The sequence below is a fragment of the Capricornis sumatraensis genome, chromosome 16, assembly GCF_032405125.1.
Source record: "Capricornis sumatraensis isolate serow.1 chromosome 16, serow.2, whole genome shotgun sequence".
NCBI classification, from domain to species: Eukaryota; Metazoa; Chordata; class Mammalia; order Artiodactyla; family Bovidae; genus Capricornis; species Capricornis sumatraensis.
Window position 1 is genome coordinate 33,529,582 of NC_091084.1, and position 22,756 is coordinate 33,552,337.

A 22,756-nucleotide genomic window follows, 5' to 3' on the forward strand; every position below is an offset into this window, starting at 1 on the left:
CCTCCCTCCATGGGATTCTCCAGGCAAGAGTACTGGAGTGGGTTGCCATTTCCTTCTCCAGGGGATCTTCCCAACCCAGGGATCGAACCCTGGTCTCCTGCATTCCAGGCAGACACTTTAACCTCTGAGTCACCAGGGAAGACAGCATAAGTTATGGAGCTATTAGTAATTGCCCTCCACTCTTCCCCAGTAGTGTATTGGACACCTTTTGACCTGGAGATGGGGGCTTATTTTCTGGTGTAATATCTTTTTGCCTTTTCATACTGTTCATGGGGTTCTCACCGTAAGAATACTGAAGCAGTTTTCCATTCTGGCCTCCAGCGGATCGTGTTTTGTCAGAACTCTTTACTGTGACCCATCCATCTTGGGTGGCCCTCCATGGCATGGCTCATAGCTTCACTGAGTTACGCAAGCCCCTTTGCCCTGACAAGGCTGTGATCCATGAAGGGGAGAAACTCACTTAAGAGTATATAAAGAACTTATAATAGCTAACATTTATTGAGTGTTTACTATGTCTGAGACACTAAGCACATTATACATTTTAGCCATTTGATCTATTAATAGGTTCTGTCTTTATCCCTATTTTCCTGGTGAGGATTAGGGAGGTTGATTATTGTGTTATTGAGAGGCCCAGACAGGATTCAGGTCTGGGTGTCTATGATGTTCAAGCCCAGGAAGAAGGATTAGCACTAGCAAAGGCCCAGGGAATGTGGAAGAGAGGCCCATGAAGGAGTGCAAACTGGGCGGGGTTGGGGGAGGAAAAAGGAGCGTAGCAGAGGCAGATGAAGGAAGAACCATGGAAGGTGAGCCAGGAAAACCAGGTTGTGCCAAGATTCTAGTCCTCAACTAGTAGTGAGTTCCAGTTATCTATTTCTCTGCAACAAACTGTCCCAAACTTAGTGGCATAGAGCAACCATGCCACGGGAGCACAACAAATTTGCTTATGGACTTGTTGGTACGGAATTCAGAGAAGACACAGCACAGTGGGTGACTCATCTCTGCTCCATGACGCCTGGGGCTATGGTCAGAAGTACTCAAAGGCCGGGGGACTGTAATCATGTGAAGACTCACTCATTCACAAGTCTGGTAGGTGACGTAGTTATCTGAGACCTTAGCCAGGGCTGTTGGTCAGGTCTGTGGGGATACCCTCCCGTGAGCTCTCTATGTCCCTCCACTGGCTCACAGCATGGCTGTCAACACACGTGTCCCAAGAGAGCATTGAGTATCCATGGCATTTTACTCTGCTGGTTGAGGCAGTCCCAAAGGCCCATCCAGGTCCTAGGAGAGAGGGTGTAGATCCCACCACTCAGTGGAAGGAAGGTCAAAGTATTTGTAGCCTCTTTGTTTCTCATCATCTTTAACCATTTTATAAGGGTACAGTTCAGGTGTTTTTTTTGAATATTTATCTATTTGGCTGTGTCAGGTCTTAAGGTGGCATGAGAATCCTTCACTGTGGCTCTTGGGTTCTCTGTTCTGGCTTGCTGGCTTCTCTCTAGTTGTGGCAGGCTCATGGGCTAAGTTGCCCCATGGCATGTGGGATCTTAGCTGCCCAGCCATGGATCAAATCAGCATCCCCTGCACTGAAAGGCAGACATCCAACCACTGGACCACCAGGGAAGTCCCTGTAGCCTGTTTTAAAACTATCAAAGAATCAGTGAATCGGGTCATTAAATAAAGAGAGACCTTTAATTTTGTGGAAAGCCAGTCTATTAGCACTAAGGTGATGTCTATTGCAATACAACTTTTACGTGTAAAATGTATGGAATTACACTACCTGCTCTTTCAGAGTTCTCCCTGAATCTTTCTTTTACTCATTTAGTTTTCCATTTCTGTAGTCTATCTTACTTCCTTTGTTCACAATTTTACAGGAGAAAAGTCAAGTTTAAATGAATCATATGAAAGTACCTCAAAGATTTTTATTTTTTTAATTTTTATTTTTTAAATAATGAGTAATACTGGTTTATTTATTTACCCATGCAGTGGAAGTTTGGAATCTTAATCACTGGACAACCAGGGAAGACTCCTTGAAGAGTTTTAGACATAACTAGCTCTAAACTTCGAACAAATAAATAACAAGAAATATTTGTATTCAAGAGAATTACCTTTCTAGTGTCTTAATAGTTGGCTGAATTTTTGGAATTAACCTTATGTACAATTTAATTGCACTCAGTGTTATTTTAAAATCGGTGTCATTTTTTAAAATGACATATTCACAGAGTTCAATGGAGCCTCCAGAGATAGGTGAGCAACTAAACCTTCCAAAACAGATGGATACCTATGAACGATATTTAATGGAAAGCCAAGTTTACCTATGACAAGTTCCTGGCTTGGAAGCAATGCTTACTGTGATACAACTTTGCTGAGCTAAACATTTACAGAGAACAGAGAACAACAGGGCAGCCAAGAAGCTGCTTTATTGTGAGCCCCAAATAAACATGCCTCAGAACATTTAAAACATGCCTCAGAAAACTTGATTAAGGGTTTCTATGCACTCTCAATTGAGTCTCCAAGTGGTTCTTTGGAGTATAACTCAATAATACAATTAGTAGTGGAATTACGTTATAATGTTATTAATTAATTCATTTATTTCATCAATTTTGTTGACGTACTATCACAGCCAACTCTTGAGCTAGTTACTGAGTGTTATCAGCACACTATAGATCTAGAAGAAGTATGTCAATTTTAAAGAGATTCCCCTTTTAAATGATTAATCCTTACTGGAGAAAAATGACTTGAACATGCATAAAATTTATCTTTAGAAGCTAAATGAGTAAGTGCATGAAAAGCTAAGAATAATATATGGCTCTTCACAAGACCTCATTGCAAGTTTAGCTACTATTATTAAGCTCACTAAAATTCTCTCAAGTTCCTGTATCTATTCACACTGTATTTCTTGCATGAAGTCAGAGATTAGTAAAAATTCCAAGATCTCTCATGAACATAGGTGCAAATACTCAACAAAATATTAGCAAATCAAATCTCACAATATACAAAAAGAATTATATTATACCCCTGGTCTACTCCAGGTATGTAAGGCTGGTCTAACATTTAAAAATCAATTAATGTAATTTCCATTGTATGGATCTTCCACATCCTTGGTTAAATTTACTTCTAAGTGTTTTATTATTTTTGGTGCTATTGTGAATGGGATACTTTTATTTTTTTTTCAGATATTTCATTGTTAGTGTATAGAAACACAACTGATTTCTGTGTGATTTTATATCCTGCAACATTAATACATTTGTTGATTAGTTCTAACAGTTTTTTTGGTTGAGTCTTAGGATTTTCTATGTATCAGTTCAGTTCAGTCGACCAGTCCTCTCCGACGCTTTGCGACCCCATGGACTGCAGCAAGCCAGGCCTCCCTTTCCATCACTAGCTTCTGGAGCTTGCTCAAACTCATGTCCATCAAGTCAGTGATGCCATCCAACCATCCTATCCTTTCATCCCCTTCTCCTTCTGCCATCAGTCTTCCCCAGCACCAGGGTCTTTTAAATGAGTCAATTCTTCGCATCAGGTGGCCAAAGTATTGGAGTTTCAGCCTCAGCATCAGTCCTTCCAATGAATATTCAGGACTGATTTCCTTTAGGATGGACTGGTTGGATCTCCTTGCAGTCCAAGGGACTCTCATGAGTCTTCTCCAACACCACAGTTCAAAAGCATCAGTTCTTCGGTGCTCAGCTTTCTTTATGGTCCAGCTCTCACATCCGCACATGACTACTGGAAAAACCATAGCTTTGACTAGACAAACCTTTGTTGGCAAAGTAATGTCTCTGCTTTTTAATATGCTGTCTAGGTTAGTCATAGCTTTTCTACCAAGAAGCAAACAACTTTTAATTTCATGGCTTTTAATTTTTTTTGTATAAGATCATGTTATCTGCAAATAATGACAATTTTACTTCTTCCTTTCCAATTTCATTGCCTTTATTTTGAATGATTGTTTTAGCTAGGACTTCTAATATTGTGTTAAATAAGAGAATGGGCACCCAACCTTTCATTGTTGATACAATATTAGCTGTAGGTGTCCCATATTATTATTTATTTTATTATATTTATTTATTATATTGAAATATGTTCCTTACATGCCCAATTTGTTGAGGGTTTTTATAATGAAAGACATACTTTATCAAATGCTCTCTTTTGAATCTATTGAGGTGATCATATGATTTTTATCTTTCATTCTATTAATATGATCTATCACATTTATTGATTTGTATATGTTGAACTATCCTTGCATCTCAGGGATAAATCCCACTTCATCTTGGTGTGTGATCCTTTTAATGTGCTGTTGAATTCAGTTTGTTAATATATTGTTGAGAATTTTTGCATCTATATTTGGCATGGATATCAGCCTATAGTTTTCTTTCCTTAACTGACTTAGGTACCAAGGCAATTCTGGCCTTGTAAAATAAGTCTGGGAGTGTTTCCTCTTCAAATTTTTGAGAAAGATTGTCATTAATTCTTTTTTAAATATTCGATAGCATTCAACAATGAAAATATGTGGTCCTGTGCTTTTTGTGTTGGGAATTTTTGGTTACTAATTCAACTTCCTTATTGGTCTGTTCAGATTCTCTGTTTATTCATGATTCGGTCTTGGTAGGTTATATATATCTAGGAATTTATCCATTTTGGGGGGGATAAATTTATCAAATTTGTTGGCACATAATTGTTCAAAGTAGTCTTTTATGATCCTATGTATTTTTGTCATATCTGTTGCAACGTCTCCTCTTGCGTTTATGATTTTAGTTATTTGAGTCTTCATTCATTTTTTTCTTGCTCAAACCAGCTGAAGCTTTGCCCATTTTGTCTATCTTTTCAAAAAAATCAGATTTTAGTTTTCTTCATCTATTATTTTTATGGTCTCTATTTCACTTATTTCTTCTCTGATCTTTGTTATTTCTTTCCTTCTGCTAAATTTGGGCTTAGCTTGTTATTCTTTTGATAATTCCTTGAGGTGTAAACTTAGGTTATTTACTTGAGCTCTTTCTGTTTTCTTAAATATGCATTTAACACTATAAACTTCAGTGTAAGAATTGCCACAGATGTTAGTGTACTGTGTTTTAATTTTCATTTATTTAAAAATATTTTACATTTTATTTTTTATTTGTTTCTTTGACCCATTAGTTGTTTAGGCTGTGTTCTTTAGTTTACACATGTCTGTAAAATTTTCAGTTTTCCCCTTGTTGATTTCTAGTTTCATATAATAGTAATTAGAAAAGATAGTTGGCATGAGTTCAGTCTTAAATTTTCTAAGACTTGTTTTGTGGCAAAGAAATCTATAAGATGTGATAAAAGAAACTGAAGAAGATACACAAAAAATGCACAAAATACACAAAAAGATATCCTGGGTTCAAGAATCGAAAGAGTTAATATCGCTAAACGTCCATATTACCCAAAACCATCTATAGATTCAACTTAATCACTATTGAAATTCCAGTGTCATTTTTCATGGAAACAGAAAAAAATCCTAATATTTGTATGGAATCACAAAAGACTGAATGGCCAAAGCAATTTCAAAAAGAAAGAACAAAGCTGGAGGCATCACAAGTCCTGATTTCAAACTATATTTCAAAGCTATAATAATTAAATCTTCTTCTATAACTTACCAAAACTGATGCAAGGAGAGTAGCAAAAGTTGAATAATGCCTAACTATGAAATAACTGAATCTGTAATTTAAAACTTTTTATATAAAATACTCTAGGACAAAATGACTTCATCAGAGAACTCAAACAATCATCTAAGAAATAAATAATGCCAATATTACACAATTTTTTGCAGGGAATAGAAAAAGAAAGAGTACTTTTCAACTAATATTATCAGACCAATGAGAAAAAGACAGACAAACTCAGCAGAAAAAAAAAAAAGGGCCCGTACTGTTCATGAAGGAGAATATCAATTTGCCAATAAACAGGAGAAGATACTCAACCTCCTTATTACTGCATGATCAGTCACTTTAGTTGTGTCCACCTCTTTGAGACTCTATGGACTGTACCCTGCCAGGCTCCTCTCTCCATGGGTTTTCCCAGCAAAAATACTGGAGTGAGTTGCCATGCACTCCTCCAAGGGATCTTCCCAACCCAGGGATCAAACTCGCATCTTCTATGTCTCCTGCATTGCAGGTGGATTCTTTACCGTTGAGCCATCAGGGAAGCCCTCTTTATCATTAAGGAAATGCAAATTAAGCCAAAATAAGATACTACTATATGATCATCAAAATGGCTAAAATTAGAAAGATGTGCGGTACCAAGTATCGATGGAGATGTGGAACAAATGTAATTCTCATACATTGCTGTCAGAATTGTAAATTGGCACAACCACTTTGGAAAAGTGTTTTCTAAAGCTGCACTGTCCAATATTGTAGCAGTAGTAGTAGTTAGTACCACATTTGTTTATTGAACACTTGAGCTGTGGCTAGTCCAAACTGCAATATGTGTAAAATACACACTGAATTTTGGAGATTCAAAATGTGAAAAGAATGTAAAATATCTAATTAACAATTGTGATATTGGTGACATGTTAAAATGATGATAGTTCAGATGCATTAAAACAAAAAAGTGCATGATTAACATTCATTTTTTTAACTTTTTAATGTGGCTACTAAGAAAATTTTTAATTACAGATGTGACTTGACTTTCACTATATTTCTATTAGACAGTGCTGATCAAAAGCTGTGACCCATCAATTTTATTCCTGAGTATACTCCCAAAGAAATGGGTATATATGTGCACTAAAAATCAAGTGCAAGAATGTTCACAGCAGCATTATGCATAGTAATAAAAAATTTGAAACAACCCAAACATTCTTCAATAGTGAATGGATAAATAAATTATAGTGGATTATAATATGAAATACTATTTAGCAACAAAGATTTTATTCAGCTATTTGAAAAAATGTAGAAGATTCACAATGTTAAGTGAAGGAAGTCACCTCATTTGATTTCATTTATATAAAGTTTGGGCTTCCCAGGTGGTGCTAATGGTAAAGAACCTGCCTGCCAACACAGGAGATGCAAGAGACATGGATTTGATCCTTGGGTCAGGAATAAGCCCTGGAGGAGGGCATGGAAACCCACTCCAGTATTCTTGCCTAGAGAATCCCTTGGACAGAGGAGCCTGGGGGGCTAGAGTCCACAAGGTCACAAAAAGCTGAACACGACTAAAGCCACTTAGCACACACATACAAAGTGTAAAAACAGGAAAAAATAAGCTACAATATTAGAAGGATAGTCAGTAACTTTAGGGAGAATGGTGGATGTAGCGACTGGGGGAAGACTGGGAAACTGGCCTTGTACTATGGTTCGACAGGCTGCTGGTTACATGGGCTTTTGCTTTGTAATAATTCATTGAACTGTTCATATATGTACACTGTGTATGTGCAGTTTTCTCTGTGTGAAGGATACATACAGAAATATACAAACTAAGAGGGTTTACTGAAGTTTCCAGCAATTTGAAGAAAACAGTCTTGATAAAGGTAAAGCCTCCTAGATAATTAAGCTTCTTACAACTGATCCATTCATGTACATCTCAGAAAAGCAAACTGAATTTTTTTTAAGACTATATTCTGCCCAGTTAAGAAAATCCTGATACTTTCTAAATAGTTCTAGGCATGAGTCTCCAGTTTAAAATAAAAATATCCCTGCTCTTTGCTTGGTCACTGAGCTTGGCATGACAGTTCATTTCCTGACAGAGACATCAATAATGTTGACAAAAATAAAACACAGAATCTCAGAATTACAGAATTTAAAGCTATAATGTAGCCTGTAAGTTTTCTGAGTTGTGATATCCTTGGGAATCTTATGGAAACTATGGCACTTCCTCTTGAAAATACATACATGTAAAATATTCTATATATTCACCGTGGCAGCTTATTCAATTCAGGTTATCTGATACACAAAGCTCTGCTGCTGCTGCTGCTGCTGCTAAGTCACTTCAGTTGTGTCCGACTCTGTTCAACCCCATAGACGGCAGCCCACCAGGCTCCACTGCCCCTGGGATTCTCCAGGCAAGAACACTGGAGTGGGTTGCCATTTCCTTCTCCAATACATCAAAGTGAAAAGTGAAAGTGAAGTTGCTCAGTCGTGTCCCACTCTTCATGACCCCATGGACTGCAGCCTACCAGGTTCCTCCGTCCATGGGATTTTCCAGGCAAGAGTACTGGAGTGGGTTGTCATTGCCTTCTCCGAAACAAAGCTCTAAGGCAGAAATAGATCAAGTGAAAAGGCTGGTTAGTGCAAAAACCAGGACTAGTATTGCAAACTTTCAATTTCTAAACCAGCTATTATTCTTTTAAGGGAAGCAGTAGCTTTTCTCTTCCCCTTTGTTCCCATCTGTGTGCTGATGTTGTTCACATTGAATTCTCATATAATTCTGTCCTTATGCTTTGCCTACTTGGGAGATGTCTTTAGCTAAGAAGATGACTCCCTAACCCACCCTCCTTTTAAAATAATAGATATTTAGCTGTCCTTTATCACTGTTATTTGGTATAAGCATTATCTTCCAACTACATTTTAGGAACAATACCTTATCCATCTTTGTTTTCCCCACACCACCTAGCTAGGTATATATCCATTACAAAATAACCAGTTGTTGAATTAGAAGAGCATGCAAAAATCTGACTAAAACTTCCTGTTGAATTACATCTCATCAATGCAGTGTTACTGTGAACTCAGATTCTGGTGTCAGACTGACCTAAAAATGTATTCAGCCTCTGTCATTGACTAGCTGTATGTTATTAGGTATATAATTTCTCTAGAGTCTTAACTGGCAAATCTTCTGGCACCAAGTGTACTTCATAAAAATCACCGTAAGGACTAAAGGAAATAATCTATGTGAAATAGCTTGAGCATGTTCGGCACATAATAAAAACTCAAGAAGTGGCTATGATTAATGTTATAGCATACTCAGTTTTGAAATAAAGAACTGGTTGGAGGACCATAGACTTAGAACCTTAGAATTTGACTGGTTAACCAGTCCAACTGATCCAGGAATTATTATTATTATTACTATTTTTACTTTTTATTGGCTGCACTGCATGGCATATGGAATCTTAGTTCCCCAACCAGGGATTGAACCCATGTCCCTTGGATTGGAAGTGCAGAGTCTTAACCACTGGACTGCCAGAGAAGTCCTGATACAGGAATTATTTATATACAATTCTAACAGGATTCTCCTTTGCCTAACCTATCCAAGTAACAGGAAATTCATTGGAATGGATTAAAGCAATCCAATTGTTTGAAGTTCTTTCTTATTATTAGCTTGAACCACATGAAATTGCTGTTTGTAGGTCAAAACAATCAAATTACCAACAGTTTCTAATAAAATGACCATCTTTCTGTTACATCCTCATTTAACTTCCCTGTCCACCGTTTCTTTGCACATAACAGTCCTTTAGAGATAATGGGGAATCCAGGATGAACACAATGGATCTAGCTCCTACCTTCATGGAGGCTTAAGTGCTTGACAGGGAGACAAGAAAATAAGCAGTTAAATATCATTTTCAATCTCAAGGAGGTAGAAGAAGAATGTTTGACGCAAAGGGCTTAGCAGAGCAAATTCTCATAGAACATAAACCCGAGGGACTGAGAAAGGGGTAGAGCAGCACTAACAGACATTCTGTGATCACGAAAATGGTCTCTGTGGGCACTGTCCAATAGGAGAGCCCCAGCCACACACAGCCACTGAGTTCTTGAAATGCAGCTAGTGTCATGCGACTTAGGAAATGCGATTTTAATTAATTTAAATAACCACATGTGGCTAGTGCCTATCAGATTGAACAGGGCATGGACAGAATAAGAACAGACGGGGAACATGATCACAAATGAGGTTTTTTTAAAAATTAATATCATATGTCCTGTGTGGGCTCTCCAGTTGTGGTGTATGGGCTTAGTTGCCCTGAGGCATGTGGGATCTTAGTTCTCCCACCAGGGACTGAGCTCACATTGGAAAGCTGATTCTTAACTACTGGACCATCAGGGAAGTCCCTACACATGAGTTTTAGAAAGATAATTTTGTCTATCTTGTGGGATAGACAAGGGATGAGTGGAGATGTTGATCTTGTCTTTAGGAGTATGCTCTACAAGGGGAGAGAAGGGAATGAAAGAAAAGTGAGTCAAGGACATCTCAAAGAAGCAAAGTGTATATAGTCATCTCTAGGTATCCGCAGGGGATTGTTTCAGACTCTTCCTAGATATCAAAATCCACAGACACTCAAGTCTCTTATGGAAAATGGTGTAGTAACTGCATATAACCTATACATATCCTCCCATATACTTTAAATCATTTCTAGATTACTTGTAATACCTAGTACAATGTAGCTGCTATGTAAATGGTTGAATATGATATACATGTAAAGGTCATATAAATAGTTGTCTTCTCCAAGACCGTCTAATCTCATGCAGATTCTTTACCGTTCAAGCCACCAGGAAAGCCCAAATAGTTGTCTACACACAGCAAGTTCAAGTTTTAACTTTTGGAATTTTCTTTTTTTCCTGAATATTTTCTATCTGCAATTGGTTGAATCTGTGGATATGGAATCCCTGGGTTACAAAGGGCTAACTGTAACTAATCACACCCAATCTTATACAGTATTCATATATGTATTTATATACACTTGATGCAGTATTTGTGAGCAATAATAACCCCACATTTCTTGCCTTTTCCCCTAGTTGCTCATAGGACATCTAACTTAAGTATCTCTGAGTGTTCCCAAGGGTACCTCACAACTATGTCTACCAGTAAAGCATCCATGTAGCGTCCACCTTGCTTTCTCCTCTGTGCATATTTCACTCAATTTTTCTCATGGTCCTTGTCACTGAAACTACTAGATGTTGGTTATGTCAATGATCCTAATACTTCCAAAGCCATTCACCCTATGGTGCCCGAGAGACCCTCTGTGTTCTGCAGGAGGAAACTGCCCCTTCACAGTTTCTTGGCTCACCCTCTCCTTGATCTTCAGAACATTTTCTTTAATCAACTCTTTTCCCGCCCCTCTCTTAATTCCCCTAAGGCTTACCTATGGGATAAGTCAAAACAAAACAAGAGAAGTAAGTCCCCAGGATTGCCGCCAAGTCCCTTGCAAATAATTTTGTCTTCCCCACTCTATGAACCAATAAATACCCATGTATGCACATCACAACCCCTTACCTGCTCCCTAGCACACACTACATGAAAACACACACACTTTATGCATGAAGATCTTGTCAACTCCCAGCTCTTCAGCTAAAATATCCCTAAAAGACTGAATTTTCTTCAGTCTTTTAGGGATGGTGCTTTCAGCCAGCACCATCCCTATTCTTGCAAAAGAAATGGTCAAAGAAGTACATAAACCATCACAGCCCAACACTCGTATATAATGTGTATAGAGCTGGAGCAGTAGTATAGCATAATGTGAAGTGTGGGCACTTGACTTTGGTGCCAGACTGACCTGAATTCCGATCTGTCTGGTCACTTTTACTAATTGTCTTGGGTAGATCACTTAACCTTTGTGAATTTCAGTTTTCAATTCTGTAGAATACCTACTTTCGGAAGGTCATAAAAAATCGTAAACAGCTTATATACAGTGCCTGGTATCTAGAAGGGGCTCAATAAGTGAAAGATGCAATCTCTACATTGGTGTTGGAGCGCGGAAATCTCAGGATGCCCCAGACCTTGTGACAAGGACAACAATAAAGGTCAGATGCTACCACATCCTTACACAAAAGCATCTGGGGACAGTATTCGATTACAGCCTAGAGCTCGCGAGTAAAGACACTGAAGACATACAAAGGAAGGGAACTGATCAGGGTCACCGGTAAACTAGTGACAGAATCAGGACAAAATTCTAGCTGAGTCTGGAAACTTTCGGCTTGCTGCTTGTTTCTGTAAGACAGCAGCCTCTCAGAGTCCCGGGCTCGGCTCTGACTTGCCCCTATTCCACTCTGATGCGACAATCTGTACTCCTCCTTTGCACCCTGGGTGTCCCCACATGACGAGTAAGAGAAAAAGCAGATGATGAAGTGTGTTTCTAGTGACTACCCGGCCGGCCACGACATCCCCGTCGCCACGGCAACCTCGGCTTGGTCCCGGAGGACCGGCTCCTCCGGCGCCCCCTCCCATTCACGCAGCGGACGTGACACGTGCGGCGGGGTCACGTGTTGTTGTTGGGCCGGGAAAGCTGCTTCCGGGTCAATGCAGGACACAGGGCTCCAGAGGCCGGAGTGGGGGAAGAGGTGAAGCGGAGCCGGTCCGGGGCCGGCCGTGAGCAGGCCCGAGGCTGAGCGGCGGCCACGGCGGCGGCCGGGAGGGGGGAGGAGAGGCGCAGGCCGAGGAGCCGCCGCAGCAGCTCCCCCGCCTCCCAGGCAGAGGGGTGAGTGGAGCCCGGGCCTGCCGGCTCCGCCGGGTTGTCGAGGCCCGAGGGGCTCCCCTCTGGAGACGGGGTGCCGTGCGAGGAAATAGTAGGAAGAAGTCGGAGCGGGACGAGGCCTGCCTGGGCGAAGGGGAGGATGGGACACCTGCCGGGGCCGGAGGGAGGATAGGGTTGGGCCTGCGCTGCGGCGGCGCGGGGAGGGCCTGGGCTGGGAGAGGGGCATGAGTTGGAGGAGGCCGTCTGGGGAAGCCTGTCCGAGTTCCTGGGAGAATGAGGGCTTCCCGCTGTGCCCTGGGGCCTGGGGGACGAGGAGATGCCCCATGGCTGGTAGGAGATGGATACTGGAGATGTCTGGGGCTGCTGGGGAAATAGGAAACTTGCCTCTGAACTACTGAATCAAAAAAAAAAAAGTACGTGTGCCCAGGGAGGTTCGGTTGGGTTAGGAGCTCCTGGGACACCAGGCCTGCTCTTTCCGGGGCCCGTAGAAGCAAGGAAGCGGCAGTTTAAAGAGGGCTTTTGAGAGAATCGTTTTGCCCCCAGGACACGTAACTGACAATGAGGCGGGTGGAGTAAGATGGGACCTGGGAGGAGGGTACCCTGTCCGGAGATCTGGGTGAGAAGGGTCAGGACCTGTGAGGAGCTGCATTCTCTGCTGAGTTCAAGGTCCTCTTCTAGGAAGACATACTGGGAATTGGTGAAGCGAGAAGGAGAGGTGATACTGTCTTGGGGGCACAGTGATTCTAGAAGTTGTAGTTCCGTAAAGTTGTTTGGAAGAGTAGAACTGTTTCTAGTCAGTGGAGGGAGGAGGAGCTCTCTGAAGGTTGCTAAGTTACCAGAAGCTTGTAGGCACGCCTAGGGCTGGTGTTTCGGGGAAGTTAGTTCTTTCAGGTCCAAATTCGGGCTTAGTTAAGGCGTGTCCTCATTCTTTTTTGGCTGCCCGGAGCTCTTAAATTGGTTTCCACGAGCCCATCTTGAGCTAAGAGGTTGTGTAGGTGCTGAGGGCTGATGAATGTCTTTGGGTCCAGAGACATTTGACCTAAACCTCTAGGTTAGGTGCTTTCAAACTTTTTTTAAAAAATTACAGTCAGAATAACGTTTTCCATTATCATCTAGTACATACCCACATAGGAACAAGAAGTTTCACAAAGCAGTGAAAGTGAAAGCTTCCTTGGTGGCTCAGACGGTAAAGCCTCTGCCTGCAATGTGGGAGACCTGGGTTCCATCCCTGGGTTGGGAAGATCTCCTGGAGAAGGAAATGGCAACCCACTCCAGTACTCTTGCCTGGAAAATCCCATGGATGGAGGAGCCTGGTAGGCTGCAGTCCATGGGGTCACGAAGAGTCGGACACGAAGCAGTACTCATTACTAATGATGCATACTGATAATTGCTATTATATTTCATTCTTTTTCTTTAAGAAATGCTAACTAAATGCACTAAATTGATAACACGGGTCATAACTTGCAGTTTGACAAACTGTCTCCAGGGCACATTTTTTTGGCTTCAATTAGTGTCTAACTGTATGTTTCTAGAGAACAAGGATGATAATAAGGAGATGGGTAGGGAGGGAGAATGGAACCCCCCTGGTGCAATTGACTACTTTTGTTTACATATTTAGAAGGTGTAGCAAATTGTACCATAATCTTTGATGTCTTAATTTGCCTGATCAGTTGATGAAATTTTGAAATAAATATGTGCTTTTAATTTTCTCTGTTCTTTGCTGGATCTGAGAAATATGAGAGGCCTAGTTCCATACAGTTGATTCATCCCTACAACATCTTTAAGGTAATTTTATTATAACGTTACAGTGTTATACATTAATTTGCCTTTCTGCGGTGTAAAAAATCTCAAGCTGAAACCCATACTCTTCCTACTCCAATAATTTATGGTTTGCTTTTTCTGCATGATTTAAGGTGTAGGTTCCTGGCTTTAGTAACTTAATCATAAACTTAAGAGATCTTTCAGTCAATTAGCATCTTAATTCTCCCCATTAAAATGACATTTTCATCTGTTTTTGAAACAGATAAAGTCCTTGTGTGAGTAGTCGTATAATAAATGTTAATGAGTATTGGTGACCAAAGTGAGACGCCTTCATGTGTGGTGATGTTTAATGTCCTTTTAAAAGTGTCACATGGCCTGTTATTAACAGGACATTGAGTGTCTCATGATGCTGCCTGATTTTAGTAAGTACATATTTATAGGTTATATTTAAGACCAGTTCAGTCATTTTAATTTTTATTGAAGATGCCCTCATATTATTTGAAACCTGGAATTCAAAAGTACAGCCATCAGGAAAATATTGCCTGAAGTAAAGTTTACCACTGGGGCCACATTCTTGAGTAGATGCTTTATGAAAGCATTCTTATTATCTTCAAACTTAGTGTATTATAAAATACATCTTTCTTACCTTTATTTTTTGACTATCTCTTGTTTGCTCTGCCTGCATGTATCAGCCATCCTTTAAAAATTACGTTTTACTCAGGTAAAAATTTGTTTTAAAATGTTTAAAAGTTTTCTTTGTGTGGTAGATGTTTGGGACATTAAGGAAGATTCTCATTAATTCCATTTTTCTGGGAATCATGTGTATCTGTCAATAAACAGTTGTGGAGAATTTACCCTGAGTGATTCTGTGTGCTTTTTTTTTTTTAATAGTTTTCATTACTGTTCTTCAGCTTCTTCCACCTGTCTATACCCTTTTAATTTTTGCTCTTTTACCCTTCTAATTTTTGCTTCTGAACTGCTGTGGGTTTGGAAATTAGATGCTTACCTTTGTTAGAACTTTGAGTAAAATGAGATTATATGGCTGTTAAGAATGTCCTTTCATGTATATATATTATATATTAAGTATAATATATACATGCACTTTGTTTTAGTGTATGAACTATGTGACATGTACTTTTCAGGCCTGTTTGCTGACTTCTTAGTCATGGGCTGTGTTTTGAATAAGTGAACTCTATACTTTGGAGCTTAGTTGGTTGTGTAAGAAAAAGTTGTAAAAAGTAACATGAAACTGGTCGGACTATAACTTGGACTTAAGGGGTGAAGAAATCATTTGTTAACAGCTGTGACTGTTGGCCTCTGTACCACATGCAGTTCACTGTCAAGAGGTACCATTCTTCCCTTTTTCATCTTTTCCACTACTATGTTCTAGCTTTTATTTTTTTGAGATTGAAACGCTGCCAGCCTAACTATTCCCATTGTTGTTTTCAATATACTTTATCTTGCATAACTTCATCAGAGTACTCTTCCAAAGAATATTGCTGTGATTTATCATTTCCCTCCTCAAAAACCATTAGCAATTTCCCAGAGCCAGCACTGAATAAAACCCATAGTGTTTAGGTTGATATTGAGAGCATTTTTACTGACATTTTTCCAGCCCTCAATGCAGAGCCTCTGTTCTGCCAAGCTGTCTGCTTTTCGATCCTTCCTTTGCATGTAGCATTATTCCTGAAAGTCTGCAGGACTTTCTTCATGAAATCCTGCTCATCTTCATTTCGTTACAGCTGATCCCTCTTCCTTGAAGTCTTTCTGGATGTTTTGTTGATACTACTCCTGAATCACTGTATATTTACCAATTGTGTGTCTGAAACTGATTGAGACAGGAGGCTCATATATCCTCACACCTGTAGAACACCCTGCACAGAGTTGAGTATAGTTCATGGACCAAGACAGTTAAAGTTGCAGATCTCTGGAAATTCCACCCTAGACTTACTGAATCAGAATCTAGGAATCTGCCCAGGTGATTGTAATGTACAGTAATGTTTAAGAATTGCTGACCTAGCATGATGCATAAAATTGCAGCAGATACACGTACAGTGTTTTAGCAGATAATGTGAGTGATTTGAGCAGTATCAGTTCAGCAGATGGGTTTAATTTTAGGGCTTTGAAGTTGGGCAGCCTAGATTTGAGTCTTTCAGTCATTAGCCATCTGACTAGCCTCTCTTTGCTTTAGTTTTCTGATGGGTAAAACAGGGTTAGTAACAGTCCCTCTGAAAAAGGTGTTGTGAGAACTGAATAATAACAAGTATAAAACAACATAGTACCAAGCACGTAGTGAACTCAGTAGGTTTTATGTACTGCTGTCATGTTGATCATAACAGGGGTCATCAAAGTAATGAAACGAGAATAGACTTTATGTCAGTCCTTGTGAATACACAAACTATTCATGTTTTTAAGAATTTAAGCTTAAGATTCATTTTCTATTGTAGACTGACAGTTGATGGATCTGTATGGCATATAAAGTCATAAAATGTGTTCTTTCCTTCTTTAGAACGATTGATGCCAAATTAGCATGTTAGATTCTGCGCCTCCCTCCACCCACCCACCCACCCCGAGGTCCCTGAAGGAGAATGCAAACTTCTGTGTGTGTGTGTGTACACACACACACAAATACACCCCTGGGTCAGGAAGATCCCCTGGAAAAGGGAATGGCAACCCACTCCAGTATTCTTGCCTGGAGAATTCTATGGACAGGGGAGTTTGGTTGGCTACATAGTGCATGGGATTGCAAAGAATCGGACATGACTGAGGGACTAACACTTCCACAGACACATAGTTTTCAAAATTCCTTTCCATCTGTAATACTTCTCATTGGCGTTCTTGATTTTTCTGTCACTGTCAGAAAGTGCTACTTCATGTTTATTGAAAGTGAAGTTCACTGTTTATTCATCCAACAAATATTTGTTGCCACTTGCCTGACACTGCTTTGTACTACACTGAACTGAACTGACAGATCCCTGCTTTTGTGAGACTTGGGTTCTGGTGGAATTTATCACTAAATTAACAGATAGTGATAAGTGCTGTAAAGAATGAAACAGAGTGAAGTGATAAGTGCTTGCTGGTGGCAGTGTTGCCATATTTAATGAGGTGGTCAGAGGCAACTTGGTTGAGAAGGTAGCATTTGTGCTTAAATTTATTTGAGATTTAAATGCTGAGATGAAGCCAGCTAAGCCAAGAGCCAGGAAAAGGGCATTCCTGTAAAAGCCTTAAGAGGGGGAATCAACTTGGCAGGTTCGAGAAGTAGAAAGCCAAGCCAGCTGAAACCTAGTCAGCTAGGAAAAGGGTGGGAGGAGGTAAGCACGAAACAGGTAAAATGAAGCCTTGAAGGCTGTGGTAAAGACTGAATTTTATTCTGATTGTGAAGAGAAGCCTTTGGAGAGTTTAAAGGACATGACTTTACATTTTGAAAAGATCACTTGGAAGATTTTAGAGAATGAATTATACAGTCATGAGAAACTTAAGAGGAAGCTATTGCCACAGTCCTAGCAAGAGATTAATGAGGGCTTAACCCAGAGTAAAGTAGAGGAAATGAAAAGATTTGGGCAGAATTGGGGTGTTAGTGGTTCAGAAGGTAAAGAATCTGCCCACAATGCAGAAGACCCTGGGGAGGGAAGACCCCGTGGAGGAGGAAATGGCAACCCACTCCATTATTCTTGCCTGGAGGATCCCATGGACAGAGGAACCTGGTGGGCTACAGTCCATGGGATCACAAAGAGTTGGACATGACTGAGTGACTAACACACAGAGGTTGATTAATTACAGGGGGTGTGAGAGGAAGAGAAAAATAAAACACTGTAGGTGGGAACTAGTGGAGGAGGAGCAGATTTGAGGAAATTAAGAATTCTGATTTTGTTTCCTATGTGCCTCTCCTTGGTTATTCACCCCCACTGTTCAAGGATACCACAATTCTGAATTTTTTGTTTATTGTTCTTGTAACCTTTGTTTACAGTTAGCACCTATGCACGTCACCCTGTACAATGCAATGATTAATTTTCTATGTTTTTGGATTTTAAGTGGAATTATATTGTATATATTCTTGTGATCGGCTATTTTATCCATTTAACAGTGTTTTTAAAAGTATTGATAAGGAAGCAGTCATAACGAATGACCAATTATTAATTCCATTGCTGTGTAAACATTTTATGAATGTAATGGAATTTATCCAGCTGCCTCTTCTTGGATATAAGGGCAATTTTTTTCACCAGGGTTTTTGTAATTTCAAACAATCCTGTTGTTGTGGACACTTGTACTTTTCTCCTGGTACACATTACAAGTTCCTGTAAAGTTACACTGAGAATTGCTGTGTCACAGGAAATGTGCATATTCAGCTTCACTAGATGATGATAAATGGTTTTCCAAGGTATTTGTATTCCTACTAGCAGTGGAAGAGTTCCTGTTCTCCCACATTTTCTCCAGCACTTGGTATTGTCAGAGTTTTTAAGTTTTGCTAGTTTTTGTAAAAATGATAGTTCATTGAGATTTTAATTTCTGTCTTTGAATATTATTGAACATCTTTTATTTATTAGTCTTTTGAATTTTATCTTCCGTTGAATACTTGTTCATGTCTTTTGTCCGCTTTTCTATTGCATCACTTGCCTTTTTCTTACTGGTTTTGGTTCTCTATATTAAGTACACGGGTTGCAAGTATCTTTTTCCAGTTTCTAGTTTATCTTTTTCTGTGTTTAATAGCTTTTGATGATCAAAAGTTTTTCATTTTACTTTTCCTTTATGGGTTCTTTTTGTGTTTTGCTTATGAAATAGTTCCCTAAATCAAGATCTTAGAGCTGTTTTCCTATTTTTAAAAAATACTTATTTTTTTCTCATTGGGGTAAAGTTTGCTTTCAACATTCTAGCTGGATCGAACCTTTCAGTATTGTGAGATAAGGAATTCCCCTTTCACTTTTCCCAGATCTGTATTCTCTTGTCCTGGGGCAGTTCTTGTGTAGTTTAACTTTTTCCTGCTAATTTCTATGCTGCCTGAAGCCAGGTTTACATAGACCTGTTTCTGGACTATCCATTGAAGTCCATTGATCCATTTTTTTTCCCTCCCGAGTTTTCTTTGCAAAGTACAGTTGATTCTTGTTATTCATGGTACGTAATGTAAAGTTGCCATAAATACCAAATTAGTAAATATGTAACCATTGTTCCCAGGGGAAGTATAGGGTTAGGGTCCTGCCAGTCTTTGCTCACATTTTCATCAAGTGATTAATACCTAACCTTGTTTAATATGTGTTTCTGTTTAAAGACACTGTGTTCAGTATATATTGTTGATTCATTAACTTTGGATTCATAGTGATTAGCTCTGTAGTTCATGCCTGAATAAATCTTATCTAACACCTGTTTTTTTCCATGAGGTACAGCAAAATCTTCCTGTGTTTAGGCACACAGCAATGTGCTGAGGGGCCTTTTTCTATAGTAAGATCAACAGAAAAGCACAAAAATATAAAAAACCTGGCACTAAATAGATCCTGAGAAGGACGCCTGTTTACAGTATGAGAAAAGCAAGAAGGCAGAGTGATGCCTTTTTTTCTGTCTCAGCTGGAAACATACTGTGAGGTGATTCATTTTTTCTTGCTCTGAGAGTATTTGCAAATGACCATGAAAATGCTGCAAGTATTGATTTTGGAGTTACAAATTAATTTGAGTTGGTAAATTTGCAAATAAAGAATTTGCTAATAATGAAGCTCTACTGTATTATGAAATCTGGGGAGACAGTTTTTCAGCAACTTTAGCACTTTCCCTTTCCTCTTCTGCTTACATATATATAATATTTTATTTTAAAAGAATGATATAATGCAATGATTCTCTCATATACTAAGTTGTATTTGACGGATGCCATTAGCTCAGTGGGCTTCCCTGGTGGCTCAGACGATAAAGAATGCAATATGGGAGACCTGGGTTCGATTCCTGGGTTGGGAAGATCCCCTGGAGGAGGGGATGGTAACCCACTCTGATATTCTTGCCTGGAGAATCTCCGTGAAGAGAGGAACCTGGCGGGCTACAGTCCATGGGGTCACAAAGAGTCAGGCATGATTGAGCAACTAAGCACAGCATTATCTCAATGAGGATAGTTCATTTTTGAAAATATTTTTATTATTATGTTGTTATTTAGTTCATAGGTAAATGAATAGAGAATTTTAGGAAAGAATTGTGACCTTTAAAATGTTGGAAACAAGTCTAGATTATTAAACCATATTATTATGTCTTGCATGAGGATGATATTTTCTCATAGGTACTATTAATAACTTAAGGCATACATTTTATAAAGGCAAGTCCCTTTGGAGATTGTAATTTAAATGTTATGTGTATTAATCTCTCATCCATTAGTGACATTTTCCCATGTGAACATCAGTAAAGGAGTCCAAAAAAAAAAAGATATGATTGTGTACATTATAAATCATATCTGTTACAAATGCATTTGTTGAGACTTGGCTAATTTATCCCTCACTCACTATTGAAGATCCTTAAGTGAATTGTTGGCATCAATTTGGTAAGTATGCTGAGAGAGTAAGAACCAGACACTTTAGTCTTGACCTACGTTCATCTTTGTTTTTAAGTATATTTTATTTATTCCTTGATTTTTGAAATTTCATTGTGGTAAAATATATATAACATGTACCATTTTAACCATTTTTAAGTGTATGTATCAGTGGCAGTAAGTACATTCACATTGTTGTACAACCACCCCCACCATCCCTCTCCAGAGCTTTTGCATGTCCCCAGGCTGAAACTCCCCATCCCCTACTCTCCCCAGCCCCTGGCAACCGTCATTCTATTACACTTCCTATCTCTGTGAATGTGGCTACTCTAGACACTGTATAAGTGGAATTATATAGTAGTAGTTCTGTGTTTCGTTTATTTCACTTAGGTTTATGTCTTCAAGGTTCATTCATATTGAAGCATGTGTCAGAATTGCCTTCCTTTTCAAAGCTGAATAATTCTCCATGTGTATACATTTGATGTTTTCCTTATCCATTTATCTGCCCATGGATGTTTAGGTAATTTCCATCCTTGGCTATTGTGAATAATGCTGCTATGAATATTGGTGTACAAATAGCTGTTCAAGTCCCTGCTTTCAATTCTTTTGATATCTACCCAGAAATGGGATTGCTGGATCATATGTAATTCCATGTTTAATTTTTTGAGAAACTGCCATACTGTTTTCTGTAGCAAGTACACCATTTTACATTCTTACCAGCAGTGCACATATATTCATTTTTAGTTACTGTCCTGTGCCTGTTGATCTAAAGAATGGCATAAATTATTAAATCTTATGTATGAGAGGTACAGTATAGAATGGATACCAAAATCATATATTCAGTATTAAATCTACTGTGGCTATAGTTTTTGTGGAAAAATTCAACTTGTGCTTGGAAGCAAGGATTTTTTTATTCTGCTACTGATTCATTGCTCTATCATGTGTTGTCTTATTTTTGGAATCCCCATGGAGAGGTAGACATAATTAGTATTTCAGTGGTAGCTAAGAAGCATTTTCATAACGAATCTGTTTGTTATATCCCTGCCTTTCATATTTTAAAAAATACATTTGATATGAAAAATCAGAAGTAGTTAAAAAACTCATCTTTTACCATGTTTATTGAGTATGGATTATGTACAAAGTTCCAGCCCATGATAGAAAGAAGATAAGTGATATGGTTCTTAGCCTCAAGAACTATACTGGCTAAGGATTTAAAACATAAACACATGAAAATCACAACACTATGTATTAGTTAACAATGGGAGAAAAGTGAAAGAGTCCATGCCAATATATGATTAATTACCCACTGAATATTTTAGGTAATGGATAGGCTGAGCTCAGCTCAAAAGAAGCATCATTATGTCAGGAGGTATCTGAAGAGTCTTCATCTCCAAGTATTCTGAGTAGGACTTTGAAGAATAAGTAAAACTTAAGACAGGTGGAGAAGGGAAGACCTAGTTAAGGAGAAATGGCATTATAAATGTCAGACATTCATTAATTGGCATTAATTAGCATTGACCTGGGACCAAAAAATATTAGATCAAAACTAACAATAATTGTAAATAAGTCCACCAGCCCTACATTAATGTTTCCATGAATGGTAATGAGAGTAATAATCTGAGTAGCAGGAGGAGTAACAGTAAGCCAGTATTTAAGTGCTCTTCCTGTGCAAGGGAATATGCTAAACATGTTTTACCCATATTACCTGCATTCATTCAGCAACCCTGTGAACTAGGAGTTCCGTTCAGTCGCTCAGTCGTGTCTGACTCTTTGCGACCCCATGAATCGCAGCACGCCAGGCCTCCCTGTCCATCACCAACTCCCGGAATTCACTCCGACTCACATCCATTGAGTCAGTGATGCCATCCAGCCATCTCATCCTCTGTCGTCCCCTTCTCCTCCTGCCCCCAATCCCTCCCAGCATCAGACTCTTTTCCAGTGAGTCAGCTCTTCACATGAAGTGGCCAAAGTACTGGAGTTTCAGCTTCAGCAGCATTCTCTCCGAAGAAATCCCAGGGCTGATCTCCTTCAGAATGGATTGGTTGGATCTTACAGTCCAAGGGACTCTCAAGAGTCTTCTCCAACACCACAGTTCAAAAGCATCAATTCTTTGGCACTCAGCCTTCTTCACAGTCCAACTCTCACATCCATACATGACC

General features: G+C 39.2%; 1 protein-coding gene across 3 annotated transcripts in view; it reads left to right on the forward strand.

The window, feature by feature from the left end:
* The first annotated feature begins 12,216 nt into the window (after window positions 1–12,216).
* TBCEL (tubulin folding cofactor E like) overlaps window positions 12,217–22,756 on the forward strand; it is a 75,186-nt gene continuing 64,646 nt past the window's right edge. The window contains exon 1 of one of the 3 annotated variants that reach the window (XM_068989419.1): window positions 12,217–12,343. The gene's annotated coding sequence lies outside the window, so the exon portion shown is untranslated. Of the gene's footprint in view, window positions 12,344–12,613; window positions 14,126–18,513; window positions 18,542–22,756 lie in introns of those variants that run through there. The other 2 variants (XM_068989418.1, XM_068989420.1) reach the window with 2 other exon arrangements.